The sequence below is a fragment of the Ictidomys tridecemlineatus genome, chromosome 8, assembly GCF_052094955.1.
Source record: "Ictidomys tridecemlineatus isolate mIctTri1 chromosome 8, mIctTri1.hap1, whole genome shotgun sequence".
Lineage (NCBI taxonomy): Eukaryota > Metazoa > Chordata > Mammalia > Rodentia > Sciuridae > Ictidomys > Ictidomys tridecemlineatus.
This window is the reverse complement of record NC_135484.1, coordinates 120,998,835-121,014,610: the sequence shown is the minus strand read 5'-3', so window position 1 is coordinate 121,014,610 and position 15,776 is coordinate 120,998,835. Positions and strand designations below refer to the sequence as shown.

General features: G+C 43.3%; 1 long non-coding RNA gene across 1 annotated transcript in view; it reads right to left on the bottom strand.

Annotated features, from left to right (window-relative positions):
• The window catches only part of LOC144366280 (uncharacterized), a 470,215-nt gene that overhangs the window by 198,359 nt on the left and 256,080 nt on the right, over nt 1–15,776 (bottom strand). The window lies entirely within an intron of this gene.

Here is a 15,776-nt window from a genome sequence, read left to right as displayed (position 1 = left end):
TAAGGATAAGCTTTTTCACACTATGGTTGCTGGGCATTTGTCCTTCTTGAAGGAAAGCCAGTGTTCCTGGGAGTGTTTAGTCTGGAGACTGAAGACTCAAGTCACCAATTTTTTTTTCAAGTATTAGAATGGTTAGCTCTCTTAAAACTCAGAGACTGCAGCTGGGCACCTATGCCCAGGCTTTGATGGGCCTTTGCGTCTTAGAAGGTGGCAATGAGCAAAGGATAGTTATTTGTCAGTTTCAGTCTCATCTCTAGTTCTAATATCTCTTAATTCTTTGGCTCTCTTCTCTTCCTTGAAATACATTAGCACCATCCTAGCCAGAGTAGGTCACCCTGAAGATGTCTCTGATTATATGTCCTTGTGAGATTTTCCAGGAACCAGAAACTTTCCCTTCTTCCCAGCCCTGGATTAAGCCTGTAACAATACCTGGAGTATTGTGGAATTCATTATAAAGCCAGTCTGTCTTGAAGTCTATCTAATGGGATAAATTCCTGAAAGTACCAGAAAGACCTGATGAGTGTAGTTGTTCATCTGTCAGAGAACAACTGTCCTACCAACCCTAGGCTTAGCCTCATGGCAAGGCAACATAACACTCAGAATTCCCCAGAACTAGAAACCTGGTCAGTGTTAACTCCACCTTAGTCATCCTACTTACACCCTGTCCTTGTTCCTTGTAGCTTGAACTGTCTTGTGTCTCTTTTCCCTTCTACTGTATATGTTCTCTTCCCTCCCTTACTCACCTGTTTCAGTAGCAATACTGGTCTCTTCTGTGGAGTAACTCCCTCTTGGTGAATTTTCTTAATTGTCACAGATTTTTAACATGAATTTTCTAGGTACTAATTTCGGACTTCTGCTCAGAAGAGACACCCATTACCCCTCCCTACCCCTCTGGGCTAAACAGAGACCCTAGATTTCCAGGAATAAGGAATCCATGACTCCTTCTGAAAAGGATTAACGGCCCTGCAGAGCAAAAACAGTGACCTGAAGCAGGGACAGTGGGGCTGCAGCATCTTCAACTTGCCTTTGGGAGGCATTTTGAAATCTTCGCCCTGCTCAGCACAGAGCTCTTGGGTTCCATAAAATGGATTATGAAGCTGCACAGACCTGTCTTGTCTCCTGGGCACCTGAGGATCCTGCCAGACAGTACACTTTGGAGGAAGGTGTGCAAGTTGCAACTGAGCCATTTGGACTTGAATTCTGGGAGACAAACACCTCCCAGAATTGTTGGCTGGTAGGGCCTCTTTTGTGTAGTAAATACCAATTTCCACACCTGCCTTTAGAGTGATTCCTGGCCTTGATAAACCTTCATGCCTCACCCTTGTAGCAGGTTCTCCCTACTTGGGAATAAAAGTTGTGGAGGTGATGTGTGAGTATTTACTGCCTGGGCCTGGGAATGGTAGTCTGTGTCTGGTGATTTGGGGGCACGAGAGGGCTATTGTCACAGAACTACCATCCTTCCCATTTCTTGTCTGGTGCGTGACTGGGCAAGAAATATATGTGGCCTGAGTGCAGGAAAGGGTCCCAGGCTAGTGGAAGAGCGCCATCTAGTGGGGTCAGGGAGAATTCTTAGGTGGAGCTAGCTAGAAACTCCAAATGGCGGCCTTTGCCACCTGGTCAGCAGTTACGCTGCAGCAGGTGGGTTGCCAGGAGGAACTTTAAATACCCTTATTACATGGATGTTTACTCCAGGTCTGGCCACTTTAAGAAAAGCCAGATTCAAGACCAAGTAAATACAAGAGTCATGATTTTATAGAAGGTTTCATCCTGGGTTTTTCCTTAAAGCAACTTTCCCTGTTGAATGTAAGTGGATTTGATTTGCAAGTTTGAATTTCCACTCTGTTTTTGAAACATCAGCTGAATAAAGTTAAGATTTATTTTATTTAGAAAAAAAGTACATGTATAAAGACATGAATTGGCGTGAACATACTTTATAAAAGATATGAAAAATTGTGCTCTGTAGGTGTAATACATTCCACTGTCATGTATTTGTTTTATTTTTTTAGTTGTAGTTGGACACAATATCTTTTTTATTTATTTATTCTTTTTTTATTTTAAACATCAGAAATTTATTGGTTGCTCAAAACTTTACATTGATCTTGACATATCATATATCATACATTTGTTTCAAATGGGGTATGAATTCTTATTATTCCCCCGGTATACAGATTGCAGGATCACATTGATTATACAGCCACGTTTATACATACTGCCAAACAAGTGTCTGTTGTACTCTGCTGCCCTTCCTATCCCCTTCCTATCCCCCCCTCCGCTCCCTCTACCCCATCTACCATAACTTATTTCTCTCAGTCTCTCTTATTTTATTTCCTCCCCTTTGCCTCACATCCTCTTATATGTATTTTTGTATAACAATGCGGGTCTCCTTCCCTCTTCCGTGCAATTTCCCCTCTATCTCCCATTCCCTCTCACCTCTTGACCCTGTTTGATGGTAATCTTCTTCTCATGCTCTTCCTTCAATATTGTTGAAATGGCTGTATTACAAAAGCAACCTACTGATTCAACACAGTCCTCATCAGAATTCAAAGACATTATTCACAGAACTAGAAAAAAACAGTCTCAAAGATAATCTAAGGAAAAAAAATGCTGGAAGTATCATAATACCTGGTACTACAGAACTATAGTAACAAAAACTTCATGGTATTGGCAATAAAACAGACACATAGAGAGACAAACCCACAGCTTTAGACATCTGATCCTTGACAAAGGCAAGATGCTTTTACCATGAGTTCCCCCAAGACTATGATCCCCTAGATTGCAGATGTTTTTAATGTGTGTCCCTCTGGGGCCATGATATCTAGCCCACACTAATCAGCCCACCATTCCCAACATAGACCCTGGTCAAGCCTGTGGAGCCTGAGAGAGGAGCAGAAGCCACAGCCCCACTGCTGCTCATTGCTCACCCTGAAGCCAGAAGATCTGCAGCTAGAACTTCAATGGAATTCCCTACCCTGGCTTTTGGCAGGGCTAAGGGGAGTAGCTGGAGACATGGCTCCCATCACCCACACACAGATATCCATCCCCCTCTATTCCAGATATCTGGTCACCTCCACTGCTCTCTGTGCAATAAGAGGCATGAAGGACTCTACAGCCAAGACAAGCCCTGTAATCTCCAGCCAGTGACCACTTTTCTCACCTGAACCCTCTGTAGCTGATGTTGTTCTCCTCTCCTTGCACCAAAGGGAGCCAAATTAAGAAGAACATAGCACTAACAATAGCAGCCAGAATGGCGGGCCATTGGCTCTGAAGCAGCAGTGCAGTCCCTGAAAGCAGGATTGTTACACTCTGGGACTGGAGCTCAAGGCTTCCCTGCTCTTACCAAGCCTGGTCACTGACTCACCTTGCTGGGAACCTCTTCTGGGACTCCCAGGCTCACCACAAGACACAGTGCCAGTAATGTGATTGCCACTGTGTCCCACGTGGCAGCTGAACTTCTGCTCCTGTCCTTGGGGAATCCTGGTGGACACTCAGGTCTGGTAGGTTCCATTCCCATAGGGCTCCCCATCGTAGTAGAAATTCCAGAAACCCCTGGTGTAGTTGTCCTCTCTGATTTCACAGCCCCAATTCTCCTGGAGGAAATGAGACCCTGTACTGGCCCAGTAGTCATTTCTCCATCCCCTGGTTACTCTGCCTTCCCTGCCCAAGTATGAAACTTCAGCCCTCAGGGGACCCCTTCCTGGATCCCCTCAAAGTACTACTGTGCTGAGCTTCATGGAGAACACTGCTTGCCCCCCCCCCAACCAAATGCAGTTCAAATAGATTAAAATGAACAGACAGGAAAATTGGGCTCTTCCGACACAAGTCTCTGTTCAGGAGAGCTGAGAAATTATAAGACACAAGCCAGGCCTCACCAACGTCAGGCCAACTCCTGTGTAAGCAGAGAGGAAAAATAAAATAAAAGAAAGAAAGAACTAGCTGATAGTGAGACATCTATTTCCTGGTACCCAGACCCCCACCAAGAAAGGCACAGTAATCTGATTGGGCCAGAGTTCAAGAAAAGCTTGTGGACACTGAGTTCCTTATCCAGGACTGGGTAGGGGGCTAGCTCTCTTAACTCCGCAGAGGCATATAAACCCCTAGATAATAATCATTCTTGGGTATCCCACTCTTGGGATTCCTCCTCTTTGGGAGCTCCACTTTCCTTCTATGACACTAATAAATTCTGTTATTTGCTCTCACTCTTGTGTCTGAGGATTTCATTATTCAAATTTGCAAAACAAAGAACCCAATCCCATGCTCTATGCTACAAAAAGGGACAGATACCTGCTCTCTGTTCTCATCCTTCATGGAGAAATCCTCATATCACCCTTGCCCCTGCCCACACTCACCTCCTTTCTCCTCTTTCAGGAAGTTGATATCTGCTAGGGTCACTCTAAGATTCTAGCCACTCTCTGCCAAGTCCTGGGTCTCTGTGTCCCAAGTCTCTGGTCCCAGGACTGTTTCTGCCTACCAGTCTGCCACAGTGCCTGGGGCACTGCGCTGCCTCTCTCACTGTCATAGCACAGGAAGGGCTGATCATCCAACCGACCCTGAGCAAAGAACCTTGAGAGCACAGATCCACCTTGACATCTCACTGTGAGGTTGTAATGAAGACTGTGGGCTCCTGGGGAAGAAACAACAATGAATGACACTTCTTCCTGGAAATGACTGCACCATCTATGTTCAACCCAAAGCTTCTGCTCTCCTGACCACCCTGCAGATTCAGAAAATGCACATAGACAGCTGGACCTGGTGGTGCCCACCTGTAATCCCAGCGACTCAGAAGGCTGAGGCAGGAGGATCAAAAATTCAAAGTCAGTCTCAGCAATTTAGTGAGTCTTTGTCTCAACATAAAAAATAAAAGGGGCTGGGGTGTGGCTCAGTGGTAAAGCACTCCTGGGTTTAATCCCCAGTACCAAAAAGAAAAGAAAGAAAGAATGAAAATGCACATGGACAAAAACCAAGAAGAAGAATTTCTTTCTTTTTTTTTTTTTTTCCTGCGGACACAACATCTTTGATTGTATGTGGTGCCGAGGATCCAACCCGGGCCGCACACATGCCAGGCGAGCACGCTAAGGCTTGAGCCACATCCCCAGCCCCAAGAATTTCTAATACTACAAAAATAGGACACTAGAGAGGAAGGAGAGAAAAGTGAGGGGTGAAGGGAGGGGAAATGGAGATGGGCAGGCATGTAGGCCAGCGCTCAAGGCAGGGGACACAGGCTCCCTAAGAGTACATGTGGGAATCCAGGGCAGAGGCTGGCCTGTAGGGGAAAGGCAGGAGTAGGAGAGCCAGAGGTGCAGAGCAGAGCTTGCCAGAGGCCAGCGAGGGCCCAGGAGGAACCCAGCATGGAAAGACTCATGGCCAGAGGGGCTGCGGAGCTCAGGCAGTTGCATAGGAGATGAGAGAAGATTCTGCCTCTGTGCAGGCCCCTCATGGACAAGGTAGAGCTGGAGGGGCCAGAGGGGCTGGAGTTAGTAACCACAAAGGAGTTTAGAGTAGGATTGTTACCCTACAGAGAAGTGAAAGGAAGACTGAGTCTAAAAGTAAGAGTGGCATAATGAGGCCGCAGGTAGAGAGGTAACTGGTCCCATTTTCGTCCCCTGAGGAAGGCAGGCAGCAGTGTTCCCAAAGAACCTTGATATTTTTTTCAACAAAAGGAGGCTGGGAAAACTAAATTGTCACAGGCAAACAAAGGAAGTTGGAACTTCTACTAAAACCATACAAAAATATTAACTCAGGGCTGGGATGTAGCCCAGCGGTAGAGTGCTTGCCTAGCATGCACAAAGACAAAGTCCTGGGTTCCATATCCAGCACTAAAAAAGGAAAAAAGAAAGGCCAAAAGCCAAGCATGGAGGCAAACATCTGTGATTCTAGTTATTTGGGAGGCTGAGGTAAGAGGATCACAAGTTTGAGGGCAGCCTCAGCAATTAATTTAGTTAGACCCTGTCTCAAAATATAAAATAAAAAAGGGCTGGGGATATAGCTCAATGGTAAAGAGACCTGGTTTCTATCCCCAGTACCACCACCACCACCATCAGCACACACACACACACACACACACACACACACACACACACACATAAAGAAAGAAAAAAATTAATGCAATGTGACTCTAAAACCTAAACTTAAAAACTAAAACTAAAAATTCTTAGAAGTAAACATTGGGAATAAGCTCCATGACTTAGAGTTTGACCGTGCTTTCATAGATAGAAAAATGCACAGACTACAAAGAAAAAAAATGATAAATTGGACTCATCAAAATTAAATATGTCTGTACACAAAGAGGACTCATGCCCAGGTGCAGTGGCACACACCTGTAATCCCAGTGGCTCTTGAGACTGAGACAGGAGGATAGCAACTTCAAAGCCAGCCTTAGCAAAAGTGAGGCCTAAGCAACTCAGTGAGATCCTGTCTCTAAATAAAATACAAAATAGGGCTGGGGATTTTTTGGCTCAGTGATTGACCAGTCCTGAGATCAATCCCCCGTACCCCCCAAAAAGCGAGACCCACGAAAAAATGTTCTATTGAGCATGGCTGTAATCCCAGCTACTTGGGAGGCTGAGGCAGGAGGACCGCAGGTTGGACATAAGCCTCAGCAACTTAGTGAGACCCTGTCTCAAAATAAAATTTAAAAAAGCATTGAGGATATAACTCAGTTGTAGTGTCCCTGGGTTCAACCTCCAGCACGATACACACACAAAAAGCACCCCCCATGGAAATGGTAACCCCTAAAATGGGAAAAACTGTTGGCAAATCACGTGTCTAATGAGAAACTAATGTCCAGAATATACAAAGATCTGGGGGTGTAGCTTGGTGGTAGAGTGTGTGCTTATCAAGCACAAGACCCCAGGTTCAATTCCCAACACAAACAAACAAACAACAACAACAACAAAAATCCCAGGAGGAAGCTGCTGCTGAGAGAAGCTTTACTAGAAGAATACCAGGACTAACTAAGTGGCGAAAACAAGAATCTGGGATACGTGGTGTCGAGAACAAGAGCCCTTGAGGTCAAGCAAGGAAAAGAGGAGAAAAAAGGTCAAGGAGCGGTAGATCAGGAAACTTTTTCTGGGCTGGGTGGGGAGGGGAGATGGGAGGAAAAGAGAGATAAGTGGACAGAGCAAGGATAGGCATGGGGTACAGGTGACTCTGAGAGAAGTTGGGTGGTGGTGACAACAAGAGGGTGCCCTGGATGAAGGCAGATGAGGGTGGATGTTGTGATTGTAAGGGTCCCAACAAGAGGGAGCTTGTGACAGATACAAGTTGGTGAGGGTCCATAACAAGTAGGCAGGGGTTAGGAATAGAGAAAGTTCATGCAGTGGAGAGATGCAGAGGGACAGACACCGTCTAGCACCTGCAGGCTGCAGTGTGGAGGGCTCTCAAGGGTGAGGTTTAGGCCATTGAGAGCGAGGGCCAAGTGCAGATGCCAGCACTGGAGGCAGAAGGAGGGTGCCATGCTGACAACAGCAGGGAGGTCGCGGTGCCCTGCACTGTGCCAGTGGCTGTCAGCATTAGGGCCCCTGCAATGGGGACGGAGAAAAGACTGACTGGAGCTCAAGCTCCATCAGAAACTTAGGGCCATCTGGCTGGGAGTGCAGCTCAATGGTAGAGCACTTTCCTAGCATGTGTGAGGCCCTGGGCTCCATCCAGCACCACAAATAGAAAAGAAGGGGGGGAAAGGGAAGGAAAGAATTATCACAATTTAAATGTTATTCCACACAGAAAAATTTTTTATTTTTTTTATTTTTTATTTTTTTTAAAGAGAGAGAGTGAAGAGACAGAGAGAGAATTTTAATATTTATTTCTTAGTTTTCGGCAGACACAATATCTTTGTATGTGGTGCTGAGGCTCAAACCCAGGCTGCACGCATGCTAGATGGGTGTGCTACCGCTTGAGCCACATCCCCAGCCCAGAAAAATTTTTTAAAAGTCCTAAAATTCATATGAAACCACAAAAGACCCCAAATAACCAAAGTAATCTTCACCAAAAAGAACAAAGCTGGCTGGGTGCAGTGGCACATGCCTGTAATCCCAGTGGCTGAGGAAGCTGTGGCAGGAGGATCCTGAGTTCAAAGCCAGCCTCAGCAATTTAGCAAGGCCCTAAGCAACTTAGCAAGGCCCTGTCTCAAAAAGGACTGAGAATGTGGCTCAGTGGTTGAGTGCCCCTGGGTTCAATCCCAATACCAAAAAAGAAAAAGAACAAAACTGGAGGTGTCACAATACCAGATTTCAAAATAGGTTACAAATCAGCCAGGCATGGTGGTGCATGCTCATAATCACAGTGGCTCAGGAGCCTAAGGCAGGAGAATCACAAGTTCAAAGCCAGTCTCAGAAACTTCTCCAGGCCCTAAACAACTTAGTGAGGCTCTATCTCAAAATAAAAATAAAATTAGAAGGGTTAGGGATATTGCTCAGTGGCTAAGCACCTCTAGGTTCAATCCTCAGTACCAAAAAAAAAAAAAAAGACATACAAATGACCAACAGATATATGAATAAATGCAAATGCAAATTAAAACAAGATACCATTGCACACCTATTAGATTGGTTATTGTCAAAACATGAAAAATAACAAGTGTCAGCAAGAATGGGGAGAAAAGAGATCACTATTGGTGATGTAATTTAGTAAGTCATTTTGGAAAACAGTACAGGAGGTTCCTCAAAAAGCTAAAAACAGCTGGGCAGAGTGGTACACACCTGTAATCTCAAAGATTTGAGAGGCTAAGGCAGGAGAATTGCAATTTCAAGGCCTGTCTGGGCAACTTAGGGAGACCTTGTCTCAAAATAAATAAATAAATAAATAAATAAATAAATAAATAAATAAATAAATAAATAATAAACTTAAAAAGGAGGGGAGGGTAGTAATGTCATTCAGTAGTAGAGTACTCCTGGCTTCAATCCTCAGTACCCACACTCTACACACACATACACACACAAATCTAAAAACATAATTACTATATGACCCAGCATTCCCACTACTCCTACTTCTCCATGTATACCCAAAGGAATTAAGATAAGCATTCATTGCAGCATTATTCACAATATTCAAAACACGGAAACAGTCTAAGTGTCCATCAACAGATAAATAGATTTTAAAACTTTGGCATTAACCAAGAATGGTGGCAGGCACCTCTAACCCCAGCTATGTAGGAGGCTGAGATGGGAAGATCACAAGAGCCCAGAATTTCAAGACCAATCCAGGCAAAATAGTAGAACCTAGTCTCAAAAGCAAACCAAAAAACAAAACAAAACCATGGCATACACATACAATGGAATACTGTTCAGCCTATAAACACAGGTAATTGTCCCTTGGGACAACATGGAAGAATAGCTTGGCCCAGAAAGTCTTCAGCCTGTAATCCCCTGAGCATTGGGTGAAGCCACAGTCCCCACAGCGGCTGTGGGCATGTCCCTACCAGCTCCTGGCAGGAAGAAAGAAAGACCTCCAACTCCAGGTACTGAGGACCCCAGTGACTTGGGGAGAACACAGGACTTCGGAAGCCTGTAAACTGTTCCCCAACACGGGTGGGAAGTGATCCCCTTGAATATTGCTCAAGGGAGCAACCTGGGGGACAGCCCCGGGTGCTCCAAGCGTCAGGAGTAAAAAAAAAAAAAAAAAAAAGTGCGAAAACCAACCACAGGGCAAAGAAGCGCAAGGTGCAGCACCGATCTAGGTCGCGGACAAGGTGGCTGGGGGAAACCTTGAAAAGCAGAGTTGAGATTCTGTGGCAAAGTGGCTGCATCCAGTCCCGCACCACACCCCTCCTCCACCCAGGGTCCATTCTCCTGAGCGCGTCAGCCCCGGAGACGCTCAGCTCTCGCTGGAACCAGCCCGCAGCCCTGGAGTCTCACCGCTCTGAAGGTCCGCAAGGAGCCTACTCACCAACTGTGGCACTCACTGGAGCACGGAGGACAATGAAGGCCAGGAGCAGCCGGACACCGCTGAGCCCCATACTGCGCGAGTTTGCCACCCCTTCAGCAAATCCAACTGGTGCGGAAAAACTGAAAGTGCTCTGAAAACCGCGTGAGCAGAGCCTGTGGTTGAGTGGAGGAACACTGACCTCACTCTGTCATTCTGTTGCTTAAGTAGCAGCTGCGCAGGGAGGAGTCACAGGAAGGAGTGTGTCTGGAGGAATGTTCCAGAAGTGTGAGACTTTTCCTCCCATTATCGCATTTTCTTTTTAAAGCTTTTTTTTTTTTGAGAGAGAGAAAGAGAATTTTTTTTTTAATATTTATTTTTTAATTTTTCGGTGGACACTACATCTTTGCTTTATTTTTATGTAGTGCTGAGGATCCAACCCAGCACCCCGCACATGCCTTTCCAGCTCCTCCCAGGTTAATCATTCATCAGTAGAAGCTGTGATCTCAAAACCCAGAGATCCACATTTCTGTTTCAGAACAAAATTGGCAGTGCAGTCAACTCCCCTAACCTGAAGGACCTTTTTAAGGGAATGATGGAAGGGGTTGTCTTTGGGAATGATTTGGAGTAAGAACAAGTGGATAATGAAGAGGAATTTGAATTTTGAATTATTTTGAATTTTCAGTAGAGCCCAAAATATGGTAGTGAGGAAGATTATTCTAATGCCACTTCAGGCTCAATGTGAGTCAACTGGTGCTGTAGCTGTAGGAGCATCCAGCTCCAAAACTAACACCCTTGACATGCAGGATTTGATGCACTACTCAGGATTTGATGCACTACCACATGAGATGAAAGAGATTCAGGAAACCCAGGCTAGACTACCATCCCCCAGTGAAGCACAAGCCACTCCAAGATCAAAACCTGTGTTCATTAACTTCAAATGCCTTTTTGAAGTTAAACTAGCTGGGTGCAGAGGTGGATGCCTGTAATCCTAGCTCCTCAAAAGAGAGGTAGGAGGATCACTACTAAATTGAGGCCAGCTTGGGCAAATTAGTAATAGCTTTTCTCAAAAAAAAAAATAATAAAATAAAATAAAAAAATAAAAAGGGGGGGGGGTGCTCAGTGCAGTGGCACACACCTGTAATCCCAGCAACTCTGAAGGCTGAGACAGAAGGATCACAAGTTCAAAGCCAGTCTCAGCAACTTAGCAAGGACCTAAGCAACTTACAAGACCTTATCTTAAAATAAAAAGTAAAAAGGACTGGGGATGTAGCTTAGTGGCTATGGACCCCTGGGTTCAATCCTCAGTATCAAAAACCAAACAAGGACTGGGGATAATTGCTCAGTTGGTAGAGTGCTTGCTTTGCATGCACAAGGCCCTGGATTCAATCCCCAGCACCACAAAAAAAAAACAAACAAACAAACAAAAAAATCAAATAAAAAGGGCTCAAGATGTATCCTAGTGGTAGTACACTTAGTGGTAGTAGGTACAGAACATAGAGTAGGTTCAAGTCCCAGGAAACAAAGGAAGCAAGGAAGGAAGAGCTATACTCATAATTACTAACCATTCTGTAAGACTTCTAGCCTATATTTTATTCTCTGGGTGGAAATGTTATAAATCACAAAGTTCTGGACTGGAGTTGTGGCTCAGTGATAGAGCACTTACCTAGAACATGTGAGGACCTGGGTTCAATTCTCAGCACCACATATAAATAAATAAAAGAAACATAGTGTGTCCACCTACAACTAAAAAATAAATATTAAAAAAATAAATCACAAAGTTCTGACAATATCTTTGGCTCACAGTCTGTGTCTTTGTGTGTGTGTGTGTGTGTGTGTGTGTATGTACGCGCATATGCGCATGTATGTCTTGAAATTGAGCCTGGGGTTGGTGTTCTACCACCTGGCTATATTCCTAGTTTTTGTTTGTTTGTTTTGATTTTTGCAGTACTGGGGACTGGGTAAGATTAGGGATTGAACCCAGGGGTACTCTACCACAGTGTCACAATAAACCCTTTTATTTTTTGAGAGTCTCACTAAATATCCCAGGTTGGCCTCCAACTTGCCAACCTCATGCCTTAGCTTCCCAAGTTGGAATTACAGGCATGTACCACCACACCATGCTTACTATTTATTTATTTATTTATTTATTTATTTATTTATTTATTATACTAACAGTTGAACCCAGAGGCACTTCACTACTGAGCTTTGTCCCCAGACATTTTTTTGTAAATATTTATTTTTTAGTTGTAGGTAGATACACAATATCTTTATTTCATTTTTATGTGGTGCTGAAGATTGAAGCCAGTGCCTCATGCATGCTAGGTGAGCACTGTACCATTGAACCACAACCCCAGCCTGTCCCCAGACTTTTAATTTTTTTTTTTTTTGAGGCACTGTCTCACCAAGTTGTCCATGTCTCTGCCTCCCAAGTAGTTAGGACTACAGGGTGGGCCACCGTGCCTGGCTATTATTAATTATTTTGATCAAGATAATTTATTTTGCACAGGAGGCACTGGAGATCAGGCCCATTCTTGGAGAGTCTATTTTCATTAATGGACGTCACAAGAATGACCTTTGCTGCAGAGTGGGAGAGAAAACCCAACTCCTCTGACACCTGGTCCCAAACCCTTTCCTCTGTGATATCTACCCTCCTTCCAAGGCTTCCCAGGTGAGCCAGCTACAGCACACTCTCATTCTGCTCATCCCTCACATCCTTCCCCCCCTCAAAAACAAAAGACTTTTACTGCTTTGATAATTACATACAAGGGCTGGGGTTGTGGCTCTGTGGTAGAGCACTTGCCTTGCATTCATGTTCAATTCTCAGCACCAATATAAATAAATGAATAAGATAAAGGCCCAATAACAACTAAAAAAAAAAAAAAACAGGTTGGTTCCAGGGCATTGAGGTGACTGCCAGAGAGAAAAAGCTTCAGAGGAGGCCCTGCAGGTTTGGGGCTTCTGATATGGGTCACTGTCCAAGAACTGGGACTCTATTAAGCTTAAAACAAATGAAAAGAAGTGAAGCAAAGTTCTATATTTCCCATGATGACAACTCCAGACAGTTTTGTTTTTGTTGTTTCTCTTTTATTCTTCTTACTGGGTATGGAACCTAGGCAGGCTCTACCACTGAGTTTTAATTTTGAGACAATTTTACTAAGTTGCCCAGGCTGGCCTTGAACTTGTGATCCTTCTGCGTACTCCAAAATTGCTGAAATTACAGGTGTCTGCCACCAGGCCTGGCTTCCTAAGGCTTTAAAATATATATATATATATATATATATATATATATATATATATATATATATATATATATATATATATATATATATATATATATTGTGGTATATTACATGCATATGCCAGGCATATGCATGTAATCCTAGGAGATGGAGGCAGGAGAATTGTGAGTTCAAAGTCAGCCTCAGTAACTTAGGGAGACTCTGTCTCAAAATAAATCATAAAAAGGGGCTGGGGGTGTGGCTTAATGGTCAAGCACCCCTAGGTTCAATCCCTGATACCAAAAATTTAAAAATAATTTAAAAAATATATTTAGCTGAAGTGGTACATGCCAGTAATTTCAACTACTCCAGAGTCTGAGGCAGGGGGATAGCAAGTTTGAGGCCAGCCTAGGCAGCTCAGCTAGAACTTGTGTCAAAATGAAAACTAAAAAGAACTGGGGCTGTAGCTCAGTGGTAGAATGCATTGGGTTTTGAGTCTCAGCCCAACTCTACCACTGAAGGTCCTCAGGTCCCCCCTCCAGTTCCCTCATGATAGCACCTGCTTTATCAGTGCTCTGTGCTCCCCAGTTGCTGAACTCCTGTTCACCTTCTCCAGAAATTGAACATGACAATGGACCAGATGGTTGTTCCTGATTTTTTCTCCAAACCCAATTCAAGCTCATCAACAGTGCCAACATTAGGCTGACAATCATGACATGGAAAACCAATCAGGTGACCATTGCAGAGATCCTAGAGCACAAGGAATCAGACAGTTCAGCATCACTATTACCCACTTTAAAACATGCACTGGCTGGGAGCTGTTTGGTTTGCCTCAGGGCTGTGACCTTCTCCAGAACCTGCAGAAGTTTTCCCTGGGGACTTCAGTGCAGAGCCAACTGAAGTGGTCCACAAACACTTCTCTTTCTCCAGCCTCAATATCCATAGCCTCTACAAGCCTCTGAGTGATGATGGACAGTACACTACCTAGAAGATTCAGACCTCAGAGTGTCTGCACACCCTGGATTTTATGGTATTCCAAAAAAGAGCTGACAGTAGGGTTGGCTGTCAATTTACTTAATTAATAACAGATTGGACCCAATGGGCTTCCATCCTTCAATTACCCTTCAGATCACCTCTGTCTAGTGTGTGACTTCAGCTTTAATGATGAACCTGATGGACTTTTATAAAAGCTTTTCTGGACTTTTTAATCATAAGAGACTTAACCAGGGATGTTTCAGGAAACTGAAATAGGATGAGAATTTGCTTGAGAAAAGATTGTCAGATCTGTCATGTTATTTTTCAATGTTTCCAGCTTGCCCTTGGAAAAGAATCCCTTTAGTTCATAAACCTTTTCAATTAAAACCTGTATTGAAAAGATGTTTGCACTCATTTCAGCCTGTGTTGTTTCCTTTCCCTTAGCATTACTTTTTTTTTTTTGGTGGTGATGCTGGGGATTGAACCCAGAGCCTTGTGCATGCATGGCAAGCACTTTACCAACTAAGTTACAATCCCAGCCCTAGTGTTAAATTTTCAATCAGCATTTAAGGACATTCAATTAGGCTTCTTGGCCTGCCACAGTGGTTCAGGCTTGTAATCCCAGCGACTTGGAAGACTGAGGTAGGAGGATGAAAAGTTCAAAGCCAGTCTCAGCAATTTTAGTGAGGCCCTAAGTAACTCAGTGAGACCATGTCTCTAAATAAAATACAAAAATGGGCTCAGGATTGTGGCTCAGTGGTTAAGTACCCCTGAGTTCAGTCCCTCATACCAAAATAGATAAATATGGCTTGTTTTGAAGTGTTTTATTGTTTGTTTGTTTTGGTGTTTTTGTTGTTGTTGTTTTTTTTTTTTTTTTTTGCTTTGAAAACACTTTAAAAACTCAGACATCATGGCATGGGACTGGGGTTGTGGCTCAGTGTCAGAGAGCTTGCCTAGCATGTGTGAGGCACTGAGTTCCATCCTTAGCACCCACTTCATAAAAGTAAATAAAATATAATAATAATAATAATAATAATAATAATAATAATAATAAACCTCAAGACATGCTTGAGTCCTCCATAGTTAAACATTAAGTATTTAGGAACAATTTCTCTAGACAGGATTTCAGATCATTTGTTTGTGGATTTTTAAAATGTCAACAAGATATGCATGGCAATATTTTTTAATATATTTTCATTACCTAAGCAACTGAAGAAGACTATTTCAATAAAACGTATAAAAAGGCTGGGGATGTAGCATCATGGTTAAATGGCTAAATGCCCCTGGGTTAAATCCCCAGTACCAAAAAAAAAAAAAGGAAATAAATTGTAGCATTGTGAACACTTTAGAACCATGTTGAAATATGTTATAAAGTAACAGTAATTTTCTTAAAGCTTTCAAATGTTTCACTTGGTGGCCTAATAAAATGTATACAAAGAAACTACTTAGCATGGAAGAAATTGTGTTACTTAAATGTAAATATCAAGACTCTGATACATTCTTCATAAATATCCCTTGCTGTACTTCCATGTTCCTTATTATTCTCTTTCTTAAAGAAATTTCAATTGTTTTCTGTTATTTAATCATTGCTATGTATTTGCACTTTTTCTATTGCAAATATATATGCCAATATTATTGAAGCTTAGTGTCATCATGATTTGTATTGGAATGTGGCAGTGGCTAAGAAAGCCAGCGGGACCTTCCTTTTGTAGATGGGAAACTTTTTTC